Consider the following 23,570-nt stretch of genomic DNA (forward strand, 5'->3'; position numbering starts at 1 on the left):
AAAGTATTATTAAGCCCAAAAGTCTAACACAGCCATTTCTGAAGTTTGTAGTTAAGCAGCAATATCGCTAGAATACCAAAATGTTTTCAAACTGCTTTGTCTGTAGGTTAGGCACTGTTATCAAAACCAACCAAAATGTGCTAGAAAGCACTTCTGCTTGTTGCCCTTCTTTAGTTTTGCTTGATTACGAAAAATGCCCCAAAGGTAGGAAAAACTGCATTTTAATACTAATATCTTTTTTTCTAAAGATATGGATATCAGTTTCTTTGTGAGTTTATGTGAAGATGAAATTGAGCACATCAGTAAGTACAAAATATTAAATGAAGTAATAAAAAAAATTCTATAGGCGTGTGTGTGTGTGTATAATACATACATACATATATATATATATATATATATAGGCTACATAGGTAAGTGCTGATAGAAACATGGCCATATTTTATCACTATAAAGTTCACGTAGCTTTTCAAAATTGATATTCCCAGCAATGCTACTATGTCTGGTTCTGTTTTTAAAGTCTTCACCTGCTACCAGCTTTCTTCTTCCTCTCCTAACTTCATGCCTTCTGCTATAACTGGAACAATCTCTTGTTCATCTATCAGCCTGCTTTTACATAGCTTTTTTTCTAAACTGTTAGAGCTTCAGCCTTTGCTCCTCTTTCCTTCTATTATTGTGTGCATGTTTGTGCATGTGTGCGTGTACATAAAAGAGACAGAGAGCACTAGCTCATAGTGGGATGTATCCAACAATGTAATTCTGCTAGCACAAAGCTTCTACTGTTTGCAGAAGCCCCATTTTCATCCTTGCACAAATGTCAAATATAATAGTTGGTCCTCCTGCTTGTGCAAGCTGTTCAGCAAGACATTGCACAATGCATTGCACAAGTAATGACAACTTCATTAGGCTAAGTGCTGCATACATTAGTTATGCTAGTTATTCTGCTAGAGACTGTGCTGCATCAACACATAGGCAAGACTGTTTTCACAAAAAATGACAGATCACTTCACTAGCAAATAAAACACTGTCCCTCTCTTATGCTTCAGATGGGTCATCTGCCTTGATTTTTAAATGTGCTACATGAACATTCATGTGGTTATCTGGTCATTTATTGCATTCTTAATTTTAAAGAATTTATATTTTTAAAAAAATACAAAAGTCCTCCAGGAATTGGGTATAGGAATTCTTGGGAGCCTAATGTGAAGTCAGCTAGCTTTTGCTTCAAACATGCAAAACTTTTTTGTTCAGAGTGCAGTCATGGAGAGGAAAAGTAGGGCTTTTCTACATGACGCATTTATCTTGTGATTGTCACTTCTTACTCATGGTTGTTTATGGGTTCTGTGTCTAGGAATGTCAGAGAATTCCGCCATGGATCTTGGTGAGGCCGAATGCCAGTGCATTCGGCCCCCCAAAATCCATGGTGGAACGAAGCCCCCCTGCCCCCTACCCCACGAAAGGCACGCGAAATGGGACACCTACCTGCTGCCGTTCGCGCTGCTTTGCGAATGGTGGCCGCGTCCGCAACTGCCATTCGCATCTTCACTATAGCCGTGATAGGCTACATAAATACTTACATAATCACGGCACAAGGATGTCATTTGCATCCCTGTGGAAGCCATGATAGGCTACGTAAGTATTTACATAGCCTATCATGGCAAAAAAAAAAGGGAACACAAATGGCGGCAGCTACGGCAGCCACCATTTGCTATCCCTTTTTTTTTGTGGCTGTGATAGCCTACGTAAATATTTACGTAGGCTATTACAGCAAAAGAGAGGGGTGCAAATGGCGTAGTGGCCACCATTTGCGCCCATCTCTTTTGCCATAATAGGCTACGTAAATATTTACGTAGCCTATCACAGCCAAAAAAAGAAGGCAACGCAAATGGCAGCTGTCGTAGCCGCCGTCATTTGCGTTCGCTGTTTGTTTGTTTTTTGCCGTGACAGGCTACGTAAATTTTTACGTAGCCTATCATGGCAAAATACAGGGACGCAAATGGCGGCGGCTATGGCAGCCGCCATTTGCGTCCCTGTAGGCTGCCCTGCGGCCGGATGTCCAGCTGTGGGCGGCCCCGGCCGGTGGCTCTGCAGAATTGCAGCAGAGTGGAGCTGACTGGAGAGAATTTCAGGGGGAGGGACGGAGCGCCTCCCCCCCACTGCAAATGTCACCCTTCGGAAAGGTAAGTGACTTTCGTACATCCCTATCTGTGTCTAACCAGCACTTTCAGTGAGGGGTGTTTTTTTAGAGTAGGGAAAATGCGGCATTTAATTGTGAAAGTGAAAGAAAATGTGATTTCCTCTTGTACATTTGTGCTATTCCACTATACCACAGTGGCACCTAGAGATTATACAGTGGAAAAGCAGGAAAGGAAAGACTCCTCATGTAGTGCTCAGATCTCAATTCTGTGACGAAACTGAAGGTAGATAACAGTGGATTAACAGCGGGCTAACAGCCTTGTGTAGAAAAACTCTGAATGTAGTGAAGAAACTTCCAGATCAAGCAGAAAGTATCTTCACTACATTCAGTCCAATTGCACCTTTCCTCTTCACGATTGGGCTTTGAACAAAACCATTCTACAGGTTTGAAGACATGTTAACATCTGTTTTCTCCATCTGTAACAATGAACTGTTGGGAATCAGTACTCTGGAATTAGGTACATGGTATTTAATGTTACAGTTTTAATGTTATCCTCACAAGACATATAAGAATTAATCTTAGAACCAACCACTTTATCCTTCTTTGCTTTATTCTTCCTTTTCTTCCTTTCAGAGTATCTTTTAGTAGAAGCCCTACTGATGCTGCATCTGTTGGACATTTCCCTATTGACCATTTCTGTGCCAGCAATAGCATTTTCCAAGTTATTTGCCTCCATATCATTTAGATCATCTTCCTCAGAATTTTCATCCTCATCCTCAAAATCTGTCTCTTCTTCTGCTTTACCCTCTTGATGATCTCCACTATACCACTAATGATAAAAACAAAAAATCATTTGGAAGAAAATACATTACCAATGTGATCCACCTCTTTAATTTCCATGGATTATCATTAAATCTACATGTGTTGCATTCTGAAGTGGTATAGTTCCAGTGTGATTTGCTACTTGTGATAGAAGAAATCATAGGTGAATTCCATGCTGAAACCGAATTTCCCATAGATATGCAGGAGATCCCCTTCATGGATCACTGCCTTGTTGTGGCGAAGGGGCTTGCGTAACTCAGTGAAGCCATAAGCTATGCCGTGCAGGGCCACCCAAGACGGACAGGTCATGGCAGAGAGTTCTGACAAAATGTGGTCCACTGGAGAAGGAAATGGCAACCCACTCCAGTATTCTTGCCAAGAAAACCCCATGGAACGTATCACAAGGCTAAAAGAGATGACGCCGGAAGATGAGCCCCTCAGGTCGGAAGGTGTCCAATATGCTACTGGGGAAGAGCAGAGGGTATTTCCAAGTAGCGCCAGAAAGAGTGAAGTGGCTGGGCCAAAGCCGAAAGGACACTCAGCTGTGGATGTGTCTGGTGGTGAAAAGAAAATCCGATGCTGTAAAGAACAATATTGTTTAGGAACCTGGAATGTCAGATCAATGAATCAAGGTAAGCTGGAGGTGGTCAAACATGAGATGGCAAGATTGAACATCGACATCTTGGGAATCAGCGAACTAAAATGGACAGGCATGGGTGAATTTAATTCAGGTGACCATCATATCTACTATTGTGGACAAGAATCCCTTAGAAGAAATGGAGTAGCACTCATAGTCAACAAAAGGGTGGGAAAAGCAGTACTGGGGTACAATCTTAAAAATGATAGAATGATCTCAGTACGAATCCAAGGCAAACCATTCAACATCACAGTAATTCAAGTCTATGCCCCAACCACTGAGGCCGAAGAAGCTGAGGTTGATCGGTTCTATGAAGACCTACAACACCTTCTAGAACTAACACCAAAAAAAGATGTCCTCTTCATCATAGGGGATTGGGATGCTAAAGTAGGAAGTCAAGAAATCACTGGGATAACAGGCAGGCATGGCCTTGGTGTACAAAATGAAGCAGGACAAAAGCTAATAGAGTTTTGCCAAGAGAACACGCTGATCATAGCAAACACTCTTTTCCAACAGCACAAGAGGCGACTCTACACATGGACGTCACCAGATGGTCAATATCGAAATCAGATTGATTATGTCCTTTGCAGCCAAAGATGGAGAAGTTCCATACAGTCAGTAAAAACAAGACCCGGAGCTGACTGTGGCTCAGATCATGAGCTGCTTCTTGCAAAATTTCGTCTTAAATTGAAGAACGTCGGGAAAACCACTAAACCGTTCAGGTATGACCTAAATCTTATCCCTGATGAATATACAGTGGAGGTGAGGAATAGATTTCAGGGATTAGACCTGATAGACAGAGTGCCTGAGGAACTATGGACGGAGGTCCGTCACATTGTTCAGGAGGCAGCAACGAAATCCGTCCCAAAGAAAAAGAAATGCAAGAAAGCCAAGTGGCTGTCTGATGAGGCTTTACAAGTAGCTCACGAAAGAAGGGAAGTGAAAAGCAAAGGAGAAAGGGGAAGATATACCCAACTGAATGCAGAGTTCCAGAGAATAGCAAGGAGAGACAAGAAGGCCTTCTTAAATGAACAATGCAAAGAAATCGAGGAAAACAACAGAATGGGAAAGACTAGAGATCTCTTCAAGAAAATTGGAGATCTCAAGGGAACGTTTTGTGCAAAGACGGGCATGATAAAGGACAAAGAAGGCAGGGACCTAACAGAAGCAGATGAGATTAAGAAGAGGTGGCAAGAATACACAGAAGAACTATACAGGAAAGATCTGAATGTCCCTGATAGCCATGATAGTGCGGTCACTGAACTTGAGCCAGACATCCTAGAGAGTGAAGTCAAGTGGGCCTTAGGAAGCATTAGTAACAACAAAGCTAGCGGAGATGACAGTACTCCAGCCGAGCTATTTAAAATCCTAAAAGATGATGCTGTTAAAGTGCTGCATTCAATATGCCAACAAATCTGGAACACTCAACAGTGGCCACAAGACTGGAAAAGGTCAGTTTACATTCCAATTCCAAAGAAGGGCAACGCCAAAGAGTGTTCAAACTACCGCACAATTGCGCTCATTTCACATGCTAGCAAGGTGATGCTCAAAATCCTACAAGCTAGGCTTCAGCAGTATGCGAACCGAGAACTACCGGAAGTACAAGCTGGGTTTCGAAGAGGCAGAGGAACTAGAGATCAAATCGCCAACATTCGCTGCATCATGGAGAAAGCAAGAGAATTCCAGAAAAACGTCTATTTCTGCTTCATTGACTACGCTAAAGCCTTTGATTGTGTGGATCACAACAAACTGTGGCAAATTCTGAAAGTGATGGGAGTACCAGACCACCTTACCTGTCTCCTGAGAAACCTGTACGAGGGTCAAGAAGCAACAGTAAGAACCAGACATGGAACAACCGATTGGTTCAAAATTGGGAAAGGAGTACGACAAGGCTGCATATTGTCACCCTGCTTATTTAACTTATATGCAGAGTACATCATGAGAAATGCCGGGTTGGATGAATCAGAGGTCGGAATTAAGATTGCCGGGAGAATTATCAACAACCTCTGATATGCAGACGATACCACCCTAATGGCAGAAAGCGAAGAGGATCTGAAGAGCCTCTTGTTGAGGGTGAAAGAGGAGAGTGCAAAAGCTGGTTTGAAACTCAACATTAAAAAAACGAAGATCATGGCATCTGGCCCCATCACTTCCTGGCATATAGAAGGGGAAGAAATGGAAGCAGTGACAGATTTTACTTTCTTGGGCTCCAAGATCACCGCAGACGGTGACTGTAGCCATGAAATTAAAAGATGCTTGCTCCTTGGGAGGAAAGCTATGGCAAACCTAGACAGCATAGTAAGAAGCAGAGACATCACCTTGCCGACAAAGGTCCGTCTAATCAAAGCTATGGTTTTCCCAGTAGTAATGTATGGCTGTGAGAGCTGGACTATAAGGAAGGCTGAGCGCCGAAGAATTGATGCTTTCGAACTGTGGTGCTGGAGAAGACTCTTACGAGTGCCCTGGACTGCAAGGAGGTCAAATCAGTCCATCCTAAAGGAAATCAACCCTGACTGCTCATTGGAAGGACAGATAATGAAGCTGAAGCTCCAATATTTTGGCCACCTAATGCGAAGAGAAAACTCCCTGGAAAAGACCCTGATGCTGGGAAAGACTGAAGGCAAAAGGAGAAGGGGACGGCAGAGGATGAGATGGCTAGATAGCATCACGGATGCAATGAATATGAACTTGAGCACGCTCCGGGAGAGAGCGCAGGACAGGAAGGCCTGGCGTGCTATGGTCCATGGGGTCACGAAGAGTCGGACACGACTGAACGACTGAACAACAACAACAATGCAGGAGAAGGGGCATTCTAGCACAGCCTTTTCCCCTGATTTGTTAGTGTTGTGTGTGTGCAGGGAGTTTTGACAGTGGAGAGTATTTAACATGGAGATTCCTGCATCTGAGCTTTGAAGCTTAGGCAACTTGTACCACATGCTTTTCCTGGACATGTAGATGAGTTCTAACTCTCCAAGGTCTAGCATATTTCATCAATGTAGTAAGAAATAAACTATGCTGGGTTTTTTTAAAAAAAATTCTCAGAAACAAACAGAAGAAAACACTAGTTCATGACATTGCTGATATGTGATCATATATATGAGTTCTTTGATACATTACACAAGTGAGGCAAACAACATCTGCCACAGTCAGATGAACATGTATTCCTGTTTTGAATGCAGGTCTTAATCTACATGGTTTTCACCATGTGACCTTTTTCTAAAGATTGCACTAGCTTCTGGAGACCATTGTTGTCTCCATCAAAGGTGGTTTTTAAACTGTTTCACCAGTTTCATTCAACAAGGGGAACATCACTGGATGAAACAGCAGCCCCAAATGACAGATGATACATCAAATGAATGATTCAAACCATTGATGGTGCCTAATAGCAAGTCTTCACTTGGCAGCCATCCATCTCCTCCTACATTATAGCTCTCATCCTTGAAAATGGTCTCAAATTCCCTGTGCTGCCCTTGGCTGCCAGAAAACTCTGTGTATTTTTCCACTCTGATCCTGTCTTATCCCTTTTCACAATTTTGATAGACGCATACTCTTTGTTTCTTTTAGAAGTTTCAAGTTCCTTAACTTGCTAAGTCCTGTTAGAAAAGACACACTAACGTATGAAACATTTGTCCACTGTGTTGTTCTAATAAAGTTTCATATATCATTTAAAAGTTCCTGAATGCCTGTCATTAGAGTTTTCAATACCTCACTTATAGACCAGAGTACTAGGAAGGTTTTCAAAAGATCAATTTTATAGAAGGGGTAGGGTGAAAGTTAGCCCAACCATCAGGATTCAGAACTACACATGCTAGCTATAGCTTAATGCCATCTTACACTGGTATTTGGAGAAAAGGCAGTAAATCAAGTGATCAATAATAAATAAATCTGTGTCAGGATGTTTCATTGGCCTTGCTTGCATGTGATGCTAAACACGTTTTAGTGTTGAGGGTGAGCCTGAGCAATTCTTGGGCTCACACGCTTCCCCCACCCCAACTGGTGTATTTGCAAGGAGTGGTTTGGAAACGCTAGCATCTATTTTAGGCTAACTTGTGATGTCTGAACCCGGACAGAATGTGGTTAAGGGAAAAAAGCCAATTGCAATCTATAATTTCTGAAGCTGGCTTTTTTTCACTAATTATAATTAAGATTACCCACAGTTTAAGGTTTGGACATTACACTGCACTGTGGTTAATCTAAAAGAGAAGCAGAAGCTTCCGGTCTCCTCATGGCTGTGCCAGAGGAGGAAAGGGGTGGGGATGGTATGACCTGAGGTTCACTGTAGCTCATACTCATAACATGAAATCATGTTTAGCATTATATGCAAACTGGGCTATTGTATTTGTGTACCTGTTGGTTTACAAGGGCATAGTAAAGTCCCTTCTGTGCCATGAGTTCATTGTGTGTCCCCTGTTCGACAAGAAGGCCCTTCTCAAAGCCAGCAATAACATCTGCTGTCCTGATTGTGGAGAGTCTGTGAGCAATCACAATTGGTAGTACGACCACTCCTGGCCTTAAAAAAGGAAAAGACAACCATTGGGAGCTGTTGGATGGGAAGGTAGGGGCGCAGCTGCCGTATCAGATGGAGTTGGTACAGCGCTGTCCAGCTCACAGCTGACACCTGAGCCTCCATGGATAGCTGGGAGTCTAAAATGACCCCTAGGCTGCGGACCTGGTCTTTCAAGGGTAGCCGTACTCCATTCAACACCAGGTCAACATCCCCCAGCCTCCTCTTGTCTCCCACCAAAAGTACCTCGGTCTTGTCAAGGTTCAGCTTCAGCTTATTCCTCCCCATCCAGCCACTCATCGTCTCCAGATATTTGGACAGGGATTCGATGGCCAACCTTGGTGAGGATTTGAATGAGAGGTAGAGCTGCGTGTCATCTGCATATTCATGACACCGCACCCCAAACCTCCTGATGATAGCCCCCAGCAGCTTCACATAGATGTTAAATAGCATCGGGGAGAGGATGGAACCCTGTGGCACCCCACAAGTGAGCGGCCATGGGTCCAAAACCTCCTCTCCCAGTGCTACCCTCTGGTACTTGCCAGAGAGGAAGGACCAGAACCACCGCAATATGGTGTCTCCAGTGTCCAACCCCTCCAGGCGGTCCAGGAGGATACTGTGGTCAAAGGTATCAAAAGCCGCTGAGAGGTCGAGAAGAACAAGGAAGGAGCATTTGCCCCTATCTAGAGCCCTCCTCATATCATCCACCAAGGTGACCAAGGTTGTTTCTGGTCCCATGCCCAGGCCTGAAGCCTGACTGAAAAGGGTCAAGATAATCAGCTTCTCCAAGTGTGCCTTCAACTGCATCACCACCACCCGCTCAATCACCTTGCCCCAAAATGGCAGATTCGAGACTGAGAAAAAGTTGTTCAGAACTTGGGGATCCAAGGAGGGCTTCTTTAAGAGTGGTCTTATCACTGCCTCCTTGAGGGCTGATGGCATCACTCCCTCCTAAAAGGAGGCATTCACCACCACCCTGATCCCCTCACCCAATCTCTCACTGCAGCTCATAATGAGCCAAGACGGGCAAGGATCAAGTAAGCAGGCGGCCGGCCTTACAGATGAAAGCACCTTGTCCACTTCATCAGGAGGAAGAAGCTGGAACTATTCCACAAAACCGGTTTGCCACAGACCACCTCTTGCTCACTAACTGTATCCACAGTGCATGGAATAACACTCCTAATCTGATTAATTTTATCCACAAAGTGCCTTGCCAAGGCCTCACAGGAGGCCTTAGAATGCTCCAGCGGTTCCGGAGCCACTGGACTGACCAGGCTCCGGACCACTTGGAACAGCCTCCTGGGAAAGCACTCTGCCGACACAATAGAGGCAGCATAATATACCTTTTTTGCTGCCTTCACCACCACGTGATAGGCTGAAGATACAGTTCTAGCCCGTGTCTGATCGTCTTTGGAGTGAAACTTCCACCACTGGTGCTCTAGCCGTCTCACCTCCTGTTTCAGAGCTCGTAACTGCGGATTGAACCATGGTGCAGTCCGAGCCCTGTTCAGGGGGAGAGGGCATTTTGGAGCCACCCGATCTAATCCCCCAGTGATTGCGGCATTCCACCCACCCACCAGGGTCTTGACCGAGTGGTCATTGGTGCGCTCCAGAGAATCCCCAAGCGCATTCAGGAAACCATTCGGATCTATAAGGCGCCTGGGGCAGACCATTTTAATGGGTCCTCCACACCTGCGGAGGGGTTGTGGAACTGAGAAGTCCAACGTCACCAGATAGTGATCTGACCATGACAAAGGGGTGGTGGATACAACCCCGACTTCCAGATCACTCCCCACTTCTCCAGAAACAAACACAAGGTCTCGCGCTTGACTGGCTACATGGGTGGGCCCAGTTGGAATAGGGTGCAGCTCCCAGGAAGCCCTGGTCTCCATGAAGTCCTGAGGTGCCCCTGTGATGATGGCCTCTGAATGTACATTGAAGTCCCCCAACACCAATAAGTTAGGGGACTGTACATGCACATCAGAGACTACCTCAAGCACCTCGGCCAGGGAGTCAGTCATTCAGCGGGGTGGACGGTACACGAGCAGAATCCCCAGACTGCCCTTCGGGCCCAATCTCCAGTACATGCACTCAGCAACCTCATTCTCCTGGAGAGGGGGGTCTGGTGAAGACCAAGGACTCTCGGTAGGTAACAGCCATTCCCCCTCCCCGATCCCCAGCCCTCAGCTGCTGTACAAAAATCCAGCTGGACACATGGCCGCCAGAGTTGGAGCAGCGGCCTCAGCCAGCCAGGTCTCCCTAATACATGCCACGTCTGCACCCTCATCCAGGATCATGTCATGGATGAGGGATGTTTTCTGGGTAACAGACCTGGCATTGCAGAGCAGCAAATGAAGGCCAGAAGATGGAGTCACGCCTCCCCCAGCCATCCTTTGGCTCTGGACAGGCCTGGAACAGGGGACAGATATTACACATCTCTCCCTTGTTCCCCTTAACTGGCAGGGCCTGCCCCTAGCCTTGGTATGTTCTGGCCCCCAACGCTCCCCCCACTACCTCCATCAGGGGGACACATGCCCCCTCACTTCCACCTATCAGGCAGGCTACCCACCCTAAAAACACAACAGAATCCCCCCAAAACCCATCCCCCACCAACAATAAAAAATAATAATTAAAGAAATACATCCCCTTTAAAAATACTGCCAGGCAGGAGTCCGTGGTGGTGGCAGCGGCAGCGGTGGCAGCAAGTGGCAGCAGTGGCAGCAGGAGGAGGAGGCACGCCCTCTTCCCAGGGTGGTGGTGGCTTCTCCTGCAGATCCTGGCTCTCCCAGGCCACCTCAGCCAGCCAGCTTATACAACCCCTCCAGGAAGGGGCAGGTGGAAACAGTCAGCACAGCTGGCTCAGCACCTGGGGGCCTGGTCCTGCAGGGACTGGTGGTCTGCCAGGTAGAGGTCCATGGGGAAGCACTGGTGTTGGTGGCAGCGGCAGGCACAGCAGCAGCAGGCACGCCACGCTCTCTTCCTCGGGTGGTGGTGGCTTCTCCTGCAGATCCTGGCTCTCGCTTATACCAAACTCTTAGTTTGGTAAGATTAATCACTGGGTGCCCTTGGTCAATTCATTGAGTTTCCTCTTGGACATCAGGAAACACATCCATTTCTCTCCTATCCAACCAAGCTCAGCTGGGCCCCATCAATGGCACTTACTCCTTACCTAGTTGGGCCCAATGGCACTTAATCCTAGGATGCAGAGCATTGCTTCTTTAGATGGCTACATCAGATTACCACCACATCCTCCTTAAATATGCCCTGCCTGCAACATGGATCTTGCCTCTTAATTTTTTCCCTACCCACCTGAATACAAATGTACTCTTTGATTGTAAGCTGGTCACCATTGGGCTCAGACTTGTGAATGCATTACATTTACATACACACTGGTTTCTGATCCTTTATGTTTATTCTTCATGCCTTGCTGAAACTCAGCTTTGGACGCTGCATAATCATAGCAGCAGGTTTACCTTGTCAAGTGCTGCTTGCACTATGGATTCACTCTGAGTATCCAGAGCAGAGGTAGCGTCATCCAGAAGCAGGATCTTGGGGTTTCTGGCTAGGACACGAGCAATAGCCATGCGCTGTTTCTGCCCTCCACTCAGCTGGGCTCCCCTTTTCCCAACCACGGTGTTAAATCTCTGGGATATGCAAAACACAGAAATCAGATGAAATCAGATTAAACTTTAAGAACGTGTTCAGTGTTCAGGTAAATGCAAAGAAACATTCTACACCGAACACAAAAAATTCCAGAGCAAGTAGAGATATTATTTCTAAAAATGAAAGAAAACGCTGTTTTCACTTGTGTACTTGCACTATACCACAGTGCCACCTAGAGGTTATGCAGTGGAAAAGCAGGAAAGGAACACTCCTTGTGTAGTGTTTGGATCTCAATTCTGTAATGAAACTGAAAGCAGATGCAGCGGATGAACAGCTTTGTGTAGAAAAGCCCTTCATGTGCACTAAGTGAAATAGATCCCACCAGATATATAACTGTTTTAAAATTATTAGTTGGGTGCAGACATTCTAAATTGCAATGAAATAGTTGAACAGAAAAATTATAAGGCATGCGTGGCCTTAGTTATGTCCTGTTTGTACTACAGTAACATGCTGTACGTGGGGTTGCCTTTGAAAACTATATGGAAACTTCAGTTGTTCCAGAGTGCTGTGGCCAGCAGACTGTTGACAGGGGCTGGTTGCAGGGAGCACATGACTCCCTTGTTACAACAGTTTCACTGGTTACCTGTCCGTTTACAGGTACAAGTAAAAGTGCTGGTGAAGACCTAAAAAGTTCTATATGGCTTGGGACCAGGCTACCTGAAAGACCGCCTTCTCCCATACAAGCCCGCCTGGGTCTTAAGATTTTTGGGGAAGCTCCTTCTTTGGGTACTGCTGCCTTCAGAGGCGCATTTGGTGATGATGCAAGAGAGGGCCTTCTCTGCTGTTAGGCTGTGGAACTCCTTGCCCAGGGAGGCGAAGTGGGCTCCCTCTCTGCTGCCCTTCTGTGGGCAGGCAAAGATGTTTTTATTCATTCAGGTCTTTCGCATGTAAGTGAATCTGTTGGGTTGAGTGCTAGTTTCATTCTGTTATTGTATTTTAATTTATTTGTTTTGTTTTTGTTTTAATAAAGTTTTATTTATCTATGATTGTAAGCCACCTCAACTGCCAGTTTCTTGATGGAAAGGCAGGGTATAAATCAAATGAATGAATGAATGAATGAATGAATAGAAATGGACCATCTGCACAAACATATGGTGCCAGGTGGTAAGTTCATTTGCCCATAACTGAGATTTATACTGAATTCTACCTCACACATGAACCACATTTTGCTTTTGCAGATATATTTTGTAGACTGGAAAGTTATATTAGTTGGGGCAAAAGTGCACACAGACCTGTGTCAACCAGATTCTTTCTTAATGTGAATCCTTAGGAAGCCTGCTACCAGTGTTTAAAGAAAGAGTTGGTTCGCCATTACCAGAATTAAATCTCTTTGGCCTAGACTTATCTGTGGGCCTAGAGAGTGGCAGGTGTATGGTATCATCCAAAGCAGTTTCTGGACCTGTGACCGTCTACCATGAGAAAAAAGGATTAAGTGCACCTATCCATAAAAATCAGTGACCTGTTGCTATTTATGTAACCAGAAAAACTTCACTATGAAATGGCTAAATCTACTTAAGAGGGGATGGGTGCATTTAAAGACTGACAAACTTAAATCCTTGCACATCCTTAGCAGAGTTCTCAGGTTCATAACAGAGCACTTGAAAGTTCAGGTAGCCACATCAGGGAGTTTTGATATGAAGTCATAAACATTAGCTTCTTTAGCTGCTTCCTCAATTTCAGCATCAGTAATATCCTCTCTGCAATGAATATGAACTTGAGCACACTCCGGGAGAGAGCGGAGGACAGGAAAGCCTGGTGTGCTATGGTCCATGGGGTCATGAAGAGTCAGACACGACTTAATGACTGAACAACAACAAATATCCCCTCTGCCACAACAAATGTTGCCTGCTACTGTGGTCGCAAACAAAACCGGTTCCTGGCTTACAATGCCAATGTTTTCTCTCGTCCACTTGATGTTAAGTGTCTGGATATCATGTCCATCTATGGTAATCTGGGAGAAAGATTGATGGAATTTGTAAGGGCTGAAAAAACAGGTTTTAAGGTGGTAATTAATAGCTCAACAGATAATAACTCAACAGATGATTTAGGGATAAATGAGTAATACACTGAAATCTGGACTGTATTTAAGATGTTTTCTTAAATAAACATCTGTTATGGTATAATCTAGAGATAAAGCTATCCAGACTAAGTTAGGTGCACTTAGATTCCATTGAAACCAACCAAACAATGTAGCCATGATTTCATGTTTTGATGTATGCTGTAATTTGCATGAATGTGGGCACTTTATTTTCATGCAAACCAAGCACACACCTGAGATATCTTTTAGTATTGAAGTCTGGGTCTATAGGAAATCCAGAATCACCACCACCACCACCACCACCACAAGCTGAAGGAGTCAGTGCCCACAGACAAGATCCTTGAAAATAATTTGTTTTATTAAAGAAGGAAAATGAATTAAAATCAGACATCAGGTTAATTAGAATCATACATACATCAGACAATAACATTGAGAAGCATGAAAGACAACAGTACCAGCACTTAAAAAGTAGTAGTAAAGCTAAGTAGGGTGGGATACACATAAAACTGTGTGTATGTGCTTGCTTGTATGTTCAAAAAGAGGTGATAAAGTATGGCGCTTTAAAAAGCAATGAACTACAACAGCATAAATGACAACTAGCCATTGAGGGGGGAGTAAATGCCAGCCCTAATCAGTAATCATGAGTGCCCTTCTAGCACAGTACATATGTGTGCGTGTGTGTGTGTGCGTGTGTGTGCACACACACACACTGTCTCACTATGGAGAAAACTGGGGATAGTAGGGGAAGAAAAGAAGTGGCAGCCTGCAATGATTTGGATGGGGAATAGTTTTTTGGAAATTGTGAGATTGTTTGAGGGTCTTGCTTCATACGGAAAGAGGAAAGAATGAAAGAATCCTAAAATCATGGAACTTGCGGGCTCTTTTAATTCCTCCTCTCAAGATTCAGTAATTAAAATAAAACAAAACTACCATCTCACTTCAAGATGGCCCACTGGATTCTGGAGATGAGTTGCAAGATGCGTTGCAAGATGATGCAACATGGCCCCTCCAGGAAATTCCTGACTTGTGTGGCGGATAACTTCCTCCTACAGAAAGTAGAGGAAGGAACTAGAGGATCGGCTATCCTTGACTTGATCCTAACCAACAGAGATGACTTAGTGGATAAAGTAGCAGTTACAGGAACTCTGGGGGAAAGCGACCATGTTGTACTTGAGTTCTTGGTTCTAAGGGAAGCAAAAGCCGAGTGTACTCAAACGCGTACCCTGGATTTTAGGAAAGCTGATTTTAATAAACTCAGAACAATGATCAGTAAGGTCCCATGGCAAGCAATGCTAGCGAGAAAAGGAGTCCAAGATGGGTGGGAACTTTTAAAAAAGGAAATTCTCAAGGCACAATCACAAACAATTCCAACAAGAAGAAAAGGTGGAAGACAACAGAAGAAGCCAATGTGGCTTCACAAAAAGCTTAGGGATGACCTGAAAACAAAAAAGGACACATATAGGAAGTGGAAAGAAGGCCAAGTAACAAAGGAAGAGTACAGGCAGGTAGCACAGAATTGCAGGGATGGCGTCAGGAAGGCTAAAGCGGAGAACGAGGTGAGGTTAGCGAGGGATGCTAAAAACAACAAAAAGGCTTTCTTCAGCTACGTGCATAGTAAAAGGCAGAGGAAAGAAATGGTTGTTCAGCTATTAAATAAGGATGGCAAAATGATAACAGAGGACAAAGAAAAGGCAGAGGTGCTCAATTCCTACTTTGGCTCAGTCTTCTCCCAAAAGAGGGTCTATGACCCCCCTGGCAAAGGCGAAGTACAGGCTGAAGGGGCAGGATTGCAGCTTGAGATCGACAGGCATATGGTCAAGGAACACCTCATTACTTTGAATGAGTTCAAATCTCCAGGGCCAGATGAACTGCATCCTAGAGTCATAAAGGAACTGGCAGAAGAGCTCTCAGAACCGCTGTCTATTCTCTTTGAGAAATCATGGAGGACCGGGGAAGTGCCAGATGACTGGAGGAGGGCTAACGTTGTCCCTATCTTCAAAAAGGGTAAAAAGGAGGAACCTGGGAACTACAGACCAGTCAGTCTGACATCAATCCCTGGGAAAATTCTGGAGCAGATCATAAAGCAATCCATCTGGAAGCACCTTGACAACAATGCAGTGATTACTCGAAGCCAACATGGATTTGTCAAAAACAAGTCCTGCCAGACAAATCTGATCTCATTTTTTGATCAAGTCACCTCCCTTGTAGACCGTGGGAATGCTGTAGACATCATATACCTCGACTTCAGCAAAGCTTTCGACAAAGTGCCCCATGATATCCTGATGAGCAAACTAGCTCGAAGTGGGCTAGATGAAACAACGATCCAGTGGATCCACAGTTGGCTACAGAATCGGACTCAAAGAGTGCTTATCAATGGGACCTTCTCAAGCTGGGGAGAGGTAACGAGTGGGGTACCGCAGGGCTCAGTCCTGGGCCCAGTGCTCTTCAATATTTTTATTAATGACTTGGAGGAGGAGGTGCAGGGAATGCTGATCAAATTTGCAGATGACACAAAATTGGGAGGGATAGCTAATACTTTGGAAGACAGAAACAAAATTCAAAGTGATCTGGATAGACTGGAGTGCTGGGCAGAAAACAACAGAATGGCATTTAATAGGGACAAATGCCAAGTTCTGCACCTAGGAAAAAGAAACCAAATGCACAGTTACAAGATGGGGGATACGTGGCTCAACCACACTACGAGCGAGAAGGATCTTGGAATTGTCGTCGATCACAAGCTGAATATGAGCCAACAATGTGATGTGGCTGCAAAAAAGGCAAATGCTATTTTGGGCTGCATTCATAGAAGCATCGCTTCCAAATCCCGGGAAGTACTAGTTCCCCTCTACTCAGCACTGGTTAGGCCTCATCTGGAGTACTGTGTCCAGTTCTGGGCACCACACTTTAAGAAGGATGCAGACAAGCTGGAGAGGGTTCAAAGGAGGGCAACAAAGATGATCAGGGGACTGGAAACAAAGCCCTATGAAGAGAGACTGAAAGAACTGGGCATGTTTAGCCTTGAGAAGAGAAGACTGAGGGGAGATATGATAGCGCTCTTCAAGTACTTGAAAGGTTGTCACAGAGAAGAAGGCCAGGATCTCTTCTTGATCATCCCAGAGTGCAGGACACGGAATAATGGGCTCAAGTTACAGGAAGCCAGATTCCGACTGAACATCAGGAAAAACTTCCTGAGTGTCAGAGCAATACGGCAATGGAACCAATTACCTGGGGAGGTGGTGGGCTCTCCCACACTGGAGGCCTTCAAGACGAGGCTGGACAGCCATTTGTCAGGGATGCTCTGACTTGGATTCCTGCATTGAGCAGGGGGTTGGACTCGATGGCCTTGTAGGCCCCTTCCAACCCTACTATTCTATGATTCTATGATTCTATGATCAGGGAGAGAAGAACAAAATGGGTTTTCTTTCTCCTTCAGGAAGTGGGGGAAAGGTAAGAAGACTACTGTGGGGTGATGAAGTATGTGTATCTCTCTGGGGGATATACGTACCTTACCCCTCTGGATGGAAATATGGGGAAAAGGAAATGCAAGGAAGTCCTTTTCTCTCACCCCCCCCCCCCGAGTTTTTCCTCTGGAATGTGAATAGAAGCTCTAAATCTGAAATCTGGCTGGATGCATTGAGCTTGCTGTGCTGTCCTCTTTTGATGAATGATACATTTAGAGCTTTTCTACTTGAGACTGTTAATCACTACTTTCAGTTTTGTCACAGAATTGAGATCTGAGCGCTACACCAAACGCTTTTTCTTTCCTCCTTTTCCACTCCAAAACCTCTAGGTGGAGCTGTGCTATAGCAGAAAAGTGTAAATACACTAGTAGAAACAGCACTTTCAGAAATAATATCCCATTTTCCCCATTCTAAAATAAATAAATAAACAAACGGGGAAGTGCTCTGAAAAAACAGAAGAGAAACTGGAGTATCACAATGTCTAAATAACCCATGAACAACCATAAGGAATCATGAGTGCGCAATAAATGCCTTGTGTAGAAAAGATCTTAGTTTTGTGTGCTACCCAGCAACACTGTTAACACAAGGGGCTCTTCCACATTTGACCATTCCACATTTTATGCTGCTGAGATAGTTTATGTACTAAATGAAATGAAGCAGGTAGTACAGACTTAGAATTGCTCTCAAAATTAACGGAAGTAAATTGGGTTAGTTAACAAAATAGCAAGAGCTCAGGTCAATGTCATTTAACATTGAATTTCCAAGCGAACTTTTCAGTGAACTGCCTTTTTATATTGCAGTTAGTTACTCTGTAAATTGCACAGCTGTTGTTCAGTCAAAACACACCTGTCCTTCTGCTGGTTCATAGAATCTCTGCAATAGTTGAATTGTGGTGCTTTTCCCACAGCCACTGGAACCCACAAGAGCAATAGTCTTCCCAGGCTGGATTTTTAAGTTCAGACCTTTGAGAACCTGGGATTATTTAAAAAATATTTTTTAAACACTCACAACTTTTGCCATTGCTCTGCCTTAATAGGTTGGACCTGCCAAATGCCCTAAAGCCTGAAAAGCTGACACTTTCACTTTTCATGTAGAGGCTGGAAACACAGGCTCCATTTGACATAAACCAGCCTGTCACATCTCAACCTGCAGCCCGTAGCTACACAAAGCTGCCTGGCAGTAAAGCTTTAGCTTTTTCTTTGCTCATTTCTCACCTTCCTAAGGTAAATGCTACCACTAATTGTCCTCTTGTTTGCACATCCCTTGCCTAGCTGAGTTCACACCCATTGGCCAATCCAGTTCTGGCTGTCAATCAAAGCCACACCCAACCAAAACATGCCCCAAAGCCCATTTTGAGTTCCTCCGTACTGGCTCTTCTCCATCTACCTTGACCAACACAAGTTGTGTAGCATTTTCAGACAAGTAGATGGGGTTTCAGAAGCCTGCTTCCACCAGCCCAGTTGCATGTGCCTAAATCTGGATCCAAACATTTTTATTTTGTGAAAAAAAATAAGATATTTTAAACAACCTATTAGAACTTCTTCTTTGATCAGACAGAAAACAGCAACAAACATTTCCCTTACATGACCTTACATTGTTGTTGTTCAGTCGTTCAGTCGTGTCCGACTCTTCGTGACCCCATGGACCATAGCACGCCAGGCCTTCCTGTCCTGCGCTGTCTCCCGGAGTGTGACCTTACATTGCACCTAGGAAAAAGAAACCAAATGCACAGTTACAAGATGTGGGATACGTGGCTCAACCACACTACAAGCGAGAAGGATCTTGGAATTATGGTAGATCACAAGCTGAATATGAGCCAACAATGTGATGTGGATGCAAAAAAGGCCAATGCTATTTTGGGCTGCATTAATAGAAGCATCGCTTCCAAATCCCGAAAAGTACTAGTTCCCCTCTACTCAGCACTGGTTAGGCCTCATCTGGAGTGCTGTGTCCAGTTCTGGGCACCACACTTTCAGAAGGATGCAGACAAACTGGAGAGGGTTCAGAGAAGGGCAACAAAGATGATCGGGACTGAAAACAAAGCCCTATGAAGAGATACTGAAAGAACTGGGCATGTTTAGCCTTGAGAAGAGAAGACTGACGGGAGATATGATCGGGCCCTTCAAGGGCTTGAAAGGTTGTCCCAGAGAGGAAGGCCAGGATCTCTTCTCCATCATCCCAGAGTGCAGGACACGGAATAATGGGCTCAAGTTACAGGAAGCCAGATTCCGGCTGAACATCAGGAAAAACTTCCTGACTGTTAGAGCAATACGACAATGGAACCAATTCCCTAGGGAGGTGGTGGGCTCTCCCACACTGGAGGCATTCAAGATGAGGCTGGACAGCCATCTGTCAGGGATGATCTGACTTGGATTCCTGCATTGAGGAGGGGGTTGGAGTCGATGGCCTGTAGGCCCCTGCCAACCCTACTATTCTATGATTCTATGAATGCTTGTACCTACACATGCAAAAAAGAAGCATCTTACTTGAGTATCAGGTCTAGAAGGGTAGCAGAAATGGATGTTTTTTTAATTCAGTCTCTCCTCGGACCTTGTCTGGCTTGAACTGGATAGCACTGGAACTGCTATCAATGGGATGGGAAGATAATTTGGAAGTTATACTTCTATACCTGTAGTTCAACATAGGCCTTCTTTTTTTTGCTGGCTAATGATAAATAAATGCAAAATTGCCCTGTGTAAAGTATTACATTACATTCCTGTCTTCTGAAAGTGGTTATTTCTGGTAACCAGATCTGCCATTTCAGATGAAAGGGTCCATGATTCAAAGCAAGGTTCAAAGGCCTCAACTTGGATATAAGAGAATAACTAGCACTAAGTCCATTCTACTTAAAGTATATTTGTTGTGGTTACCTTTTTACACCTCATTAAAAATCAGTATAATTACAGGATAACCAACTAAACAGTACTGCAATGAGGCAAACGCTGGATCCCAGAGAGATGTAACCCACTGTGATAAAAATCAATTTTTTGTAAAGCAGTTGGCAAAAAAGATATTTATTATACTTTTCTTTATATACTGAAAGGGTGTTGTGGTTAACTTTGATACCTATTAGTGATATAAGTGCTCCTGAGGAATTTGATCTGGAACACAGGGGCAATCAAGTCCGTTCTTGCCCTCCGTAAATGACATCCCTACTGTACACAATATTTCAAACTTAACTGGCCAGAACGTATTAATAGTGTAGCCAATTGGTCAGTTTTAAATCTGTGTTAGCACAAGTGGAATAGGTCAGGTCTCTTGCTTCCTATTACTAGCCCTTAAAAAGAACATAGTTGCCTTTCTCAGGCCTTGAGAATAGAGATTTCTCCTAAATCTCATACAGTTCACCATTAGTTAATGTAGGACAGAAAAATGTTGCTCATGAACTATTTTGTTCTAAAAACCTGTTTAAAGGTTCACATTTCCCAGGCAGAGCAAAAATGATCTCCCATTGGTTGAGATAATAATATAAGCACTGCTCAACCTCACTGTTCTCTCCTGCAATCTGTAGGCAGGACTGACTTGTGCGTTTTGCACTGATTGATTAAAATGACCGAAAAAGGAGTTGCTAAAAAAATCCCGGAAATCCACCTTCTGTAGATTCCTTCATGATAGCATCTTCACTGTCAATGAAGATTACATAGGAGTGGAGATAAGGGGAGTAAAGACTTCAAAGGTAGCATTAGAGCTGGTTTTATAACTCAAATTCAGACTGTGCCCCCATCTCCCCTTTATGGGCTTCACCACACCAGGCTTTGTATCCCACAATTTACTGGGGGTTCTGCTTCCAGATTCTTTGTGGGATTTAAAGTGGTTCTTTTCACAGCCAGTTTTTCTTTGACACTGCATAACATTTACACTGGTGGGTGGAGACTGGTGGGATGTTATCGGATGTCAGCAGTGTTGTATTCCCTCTGCCCACCCCCTCTGGGGTAGCCCCTCTCTCCTCTCGGCATGAAATGGAACTTTTCCATTTCAACTTCCTTGCCTCCCCTTTTCACTTCTGCTCTGATCCTTATCTCACTTCCTTGGAAGTAAAGGTGGCCACTGTGGGCAAGACAATAGGACGTCCTCGGGAGTAAGCCCCTTGAACTCTGTGAGACTTGCTTCCAAGTGCACAGGTGCTAAGGCTGGACAGAGAGCCCACTGAATTCAACACCACATCCTTTCCTTCCACTGCCTGTTCACCCAGAGCCAGCCGTGACTGGATCAGCGAGGGCTACAGCTGGAGGGCTCCCTCTCCACCCCCGGCAACATGTGCAGGTATGCCCCTTGTAAAAGCAAGCAGTAACACTTTCCTCATTGGAGTATACACACAGGGAGAAGGGATTGAGTGGAAAGGGGTTGCATGTGCTCACATTTGTCTGTATCATGTAGGGGCCTCTACAACCACAACTCCTCCCACTGCTGCCCATCTGCTTAGGCATCCCTGAAACAGGGAGCTGAGCACAGCTTGGCTCCATTTTGGTCTTGTCCCTCACATTCTGCTAATTTGCTCACTTGCTCCTGCCTACTTGCCTTCCACCTCCACAACCAATTTGCCCGGAAACAGCAACTGCACAGCACAGCGGAGTAAAGCACCAGCTCCAATCCCATTGTTAACCACTGCTGGTTTCCGCCCAGGGAAATTGGTGGTGGGAGTGGGGGCAGGCAAGAAGGAGAAATGGAGCAGGACCAGGTGGCAGCTGCAGCCAACAAGCCAGAGGGGAGAGGAGGAGGTGGCAATGCTGCTCTACCACACTTGCAGACTCCCACTGTGTTGTGCTCTGCAAGCAACCCGTAGCAGAATGGCAAAGAGGAGGGGTGACACTCCCACCCCAACATTGTCACTGGTGTCATCATTATAACCGCACCCCCAGCAACTGCCCAAAGCAGCTCATTGCACCATGGCAGACGTACATGCGCAGGCAGTGGCGGTTGGATGGTGGGACCAGGAAAAAAAATACTGCATTTTCCCCATACATAAATATCACGGAATTTTATGGGGTTAACAGGACAGCGACATCATGTATTGTATGTGGGAAATACCGTGGGGGACAACAATCGCACAAAAAACAGCCGTGTGGAGAAGCCCTATATGGTGTGCCAATATTTTTGCTTACCCCCTTTACCCTTTTTAAACAGAAGCAACTGCACAAAGTTGAAGGGTGAACACTGACTCATTAGTGCACTCCCACCATTTTTGTCTTTAGCACTGGAAATAGCTGTGAAGGGCTTCTGTCAGGGCTGCCCTCTTCCCCCACAAAGGAAGGAAAAATGTTTTGAAAATAAAGAGCAATCCTTATACTTGAGTGGTGTAACTCATGTGTCTGAGATAGATTAGGCCTGTTTCCAGTATAGTCCTCATCTCTTAGCAGTGGAGTGTGACTGCCTCTATCCAAGAGTGGTCTCCTTCATTTTGCTATTTATTTTATTACCTCAAAACTGCTAGGCCTCAGTGCTGCTTTTGAGGTTTTACCACCCTACAGCTTTGTACCTCATAAAGGGAAGGGGCTGCTGAGTTCCTTGTAACAGGCAGATAGAAGCAGTCATACCACTACTATTAAGAGATGAGGCCTATGCTGAGAACAGGCTAAATCTACCTCAGACAAATAATTCTCTTTTTATCTGATATTTGCAATGCTGACTTGACAAGTGGATTGGAATATTTCATAATCTTACTTCTTTTATATGATCCAAGTAAGTTGAGAATTATAATAGTCATATAATATATCCTGCCCCTTCATGGATCACTGCCTTGTTGTGGCGAAGGGGCTTGCGTAACTCAGTGAAGCCATAAGCTATGCCGTGCAGGGCCACCCAAGACGGACAGGTCATGGCAGAGAGTTCTGACAAAATGTGGTCCACTGGAGAAGGAAATGGCAACCCACTCCAGTATTCTTGCCAAGAAAACCCCATGGAACGTATCACAAGGCTAAAAGAGATGACGCCGGAAGATGAGCCCCTCAGGTTGGAAGGTGTCCAATATGCTACTGGGGAAGAGCAGAGGGTATTTCCAAGTAGCGCCAGAAAGAGTGAAGCGGCTGGGCCAAAGCCGAAAGGACACTCAGCTGTGGATGTGTCTGGTGGTGAAAAGAAAATCCGATGCTGTAAAGAACAATATTGTTTAGGAACCTGGAATGTCAGATCAATGAATCAAGGTAAGCTGGAGGTGGTCAAACATGAGATGGCAAGATTGAACATCGACATCTTGGGAATCAGCGAACTAAAATGGACAGGCATGGGCGAATTTAATTCAGGTGACCATCATATCTACTATTGTGGACAAGAATCCCTTAGAAGAAATGGAGTAGCACTCATAGTCAACAAAAGGG

The 23,570-nt window shown here is 44.7% G+C and overlaps 1 pseudogene; it reads right to left on the bottom strand.

The window, feature by feature from the left end:
- Positions 1–23,570, bottom strand: part of LOC146344920 (ATP-dependent translocase ABCB1-like) — a 216,791-nt pseudogene that overhangs the window by 180,525 nt on the left and 12,696 nt on the right.

This window comes from Heloderma suspectum, chromosome 5, assembly GCF_057233095.1.
Source record: "Heloderma suspectum isolate Gila_16-S chromosome 5, 16-S_ref, whole genome shotgun sequence".
Classification (NCBI taxonomy): Eukaryota; Metazoa; Chordata; class Lepidosauria; order Squamata; family Helodermatidae; genus Heloderma; species Heloderma suspectum.